Source organism: Somniosus microcephalus, unplaced genomic scaffold (assembly GCF_052327205.1).
Source record: "Somniosus microcephalus isolate GS21.2 unplaced genomic scaffold, FLI_Smic_1.0 unresolved_chr8, whole genome shotgun sequence".
NCBI classification, from domain to species: domain Eukaryota; kingdom Metazoa; phylum Chordata; class Chondrichthyes; order Squaliformes; family Somniosidae; genus Somniosus; species Somniosus microcephalus.
This window is the reverse complement of record NW_028225186.1, coordinates 27,391,398-27,394,253: the sequence shown is the minus strand read 5'-3', so window position 1 is coordinate 27,394,253 and position 2,856 is coordinate 27,391,398. Positions and strand designations below refer to the sequence as shown.

At 43.0% G+C, this 2,856-nt stretch overlaps 1 non-coding gene across 1 annotated transcript; it reads right to left on the bottom strand.

Moving 5' to 3' along the window:
- Positions 1 to 517: 517 nt before the first annotated feature.
- Positions 518 to 592, bottom strand: trnal-uaa (transfer RNA leucine (anticodon UAA)). Its single transcript has one exon. It is a non-coding gene; the product is annotated as a tRNA-Leu (tRNA).
- Positions 593 to 2,856: the final 2,264 nt, after the last annotated feature.

Here is a 2,856-nt window from a genome sequence, read left to right as displayed (position 1 = left end):
GATGCTGCCTGACCTGTTGAGTGTTTCCAGCATTCTCTGTTGTTATTGAAATGAACACAGTGACGGAGTTTCATCACTCATTATTAGGATTTGTTTAGTTTTTCTTTGTGTGGCCGCGTGGCCTAATGGATAAGGCGTCTGACTTCGGTATAAATTTTGATGACATTAGCAGATTGCAGGTTCGAGTCCTGCCATCGTCGTTTTACACTTTATAATTCATGTTCAACTTTAGAAAACCAAACCGCGTTTCCACTCTTTTCCTTCCAAACATTGCAGGGTTCTTTATTAAATGGAATTTTTACGTGCTGTCTTATGTGTAAATTTCTCACTGATCTTTGCCAACAGTTTCAAACAAATCCACAATTTCTAATTGATGACAAATTAGTGTTTCCAATTGGAACAACAGCTTTGGGTTAATCAGTGTAATAACGTGCAGAGGAGGGAATTCTGATCAGTTTCGGGGCCAGTGATCTCCACAGTGAACCGATGAAATAAAGGAAAGAAATTGCAGTAGAATCGCTGCGAGCAGGGTTCAAACCTGCACGGGGATTGGGTTTTAAATCCAACGCCTTAACCACTCGGCCATCGCAGTTGCGCAAATGCAACCTTTCAACAGTGAAATGACCTGTGCAAACTATTAGACAACTGCCCTGCACAATGTAAATGGAAGGAAGTTGTGTGACAGCTGTACAGAGGCCTGGTTAGGCCACTGTGTATAGTTCTGCGCACTGCACCTTAGAAAGGATATATTGACCTTGGAGGGAGTGCGGTGCAGATTCACGAGTGTGTTACCAGGGTTCCAAGGGTTAGGCTATGAGCAGAGATCACATAATCTAGGCTTGTATTCCCTGGAATATTGAAGATTAAGGGCAGAGATCATAGAAATACAGAAATTTACACCAGAGAAGGAGGCCATTCGGCCCATCGTGTCTTTGCCGGACGAAAAAGAGATATTTTGCCTAATCCCACTTTCCAGCTCTGGGTCTGTAGCCCTGTAGGTTGCAGCACTTCAAGTACATATCCATAGTGCTTTCTATTAATGTGATCGGTAGTGACTTCCAGATTCCCTCCACTCTCTGTGTGAAAATGGTTGTTGTCAACTCCTCTTTCACCATTTTACCAGTTACTTTAAATCTACGCCCCTGATCATTGACATTTCTGCTAAGGGAAATAGGTCCTTCCTATCCACTGTATCTTGGCCCCTCAGAATTTTATGCACCTCAATTATGTCTCCCCTCCACCTCCTCTGCTCCAAAGATAACAACCCAACCCCATCCAATCTTTAATTATAGCTAATATTTTCCAGTCCTGTCAACATCCTAGTAAATCTCCTCTGTACCCTCTCTTGTGCAATCACATCTTTCCTGTACTGTGGTGACCAAAACTGTCTTCAGTACTCTAGCTGCGGCCTAACTAGTGATTTATACTGTTCAAGCATAACCTCCCTGTTTTTGAATTCTATGCCTTGGCTAATAGAAACATAGAAACATAGAAGATAGGAGCAGGAGTAGGCCGTTCGGCCCCACGAGACTGCTCCACCATTCAATGCGATCATGGCTGATCATCCAAATTCAGTATCCGATTCCTGATTTCTCCCCATAACCGTTGAACCCTTTAGCCTTAAGAAATATATCCAACTCCTCCTTGAATATATTTAATGTATTTGCCTCTGCTGCCTTCTGTGGTAGAGAATTCCACAGGTTCACCACTCGCTGGATGAAGAAATTCGTTCTCATCTCTGTCCTAAATGGCTTACCCCTTATCCTTAGTCTGTGACCCCTGGTTCTGGATTCACCGACCATCGGGAACATCGATCCTGCATCTAGTCAGTCCAGTCCTGTCAGAATTTTATACGTTTCAATTAGATCCCCTCTCATTCTTCTAAACTCCAGTGAGTATAAGCCCAATCGACACAATCTCCCCTCATACATCATTCCTGCCATCCCAGCTATCTGCCTGGTGAGTCTTTGCAGAAGTCCTTCCATGGCAAAACATCCTTCCTCAGAAAAGGCGACCAAAACTGCACATAATACTCAAGATGTGGTCTCACCAAGGCCCTGTACAACTGCAGCAAGACATCCCTGTTCCTGTGCTCAAACCCTCTCGCTATGAAGGCCAAGATACCATTTGCCTTCTTAACCACCTGCCGCCTAGTAAAGGAAAATATTCCCTAACACTTTTTAACCAATAAAAAAACAGAAACTGCTGGAAATATTCAGCAGCTCATCTGAAATAAAAACAGAAAATGCTGGAAATATTCAGCAGGCAATCTGAAATAATGACCTGCTGAATATTGCCAGCTCTTTTTGTTTTTATTTCAGATTCCAGCATCCGCAGTCTTTTGCTATTGCCTTCTTAACCACCTTATCTATCTGCTCTGCTACGTTCATGGACCTGTGGACATGCTCTCCAATGTCCCTCTGTTCTTTTACGCTTCTCAATATCCTACCATTTATTGTGTATTCCTTTGTCCTGTTAGGCCTCTCCTAATGCATTACCTCTCACTTCCACGAATTGAATTCCATTTGCCACTTTTCTGCCCACCTGACCAATTCATTGATAACGTCCTGCAGTCTGGAGCTTTCTTCCTCACTAACAACCACATGGACAATGTTTATATAACATCGGCAAACTTCTTAATACTACATTGAAGTCTAAATCAGTGAGATATAACACAAAAAGCACGGGACCTAGTACTGAGCCCTCCCGAATCCCACTGAACAGCCTTCCAGTCACAAAAACTCCCATCGACCACTACCCTTTGCTTCCAACTTGTCACTTTCCTTGGATCCTTTGGGCGTTTACCTGTCTTATTTTTAGGGTATTGAAGGTAATTGATAGAGTAGACAGAGGGAA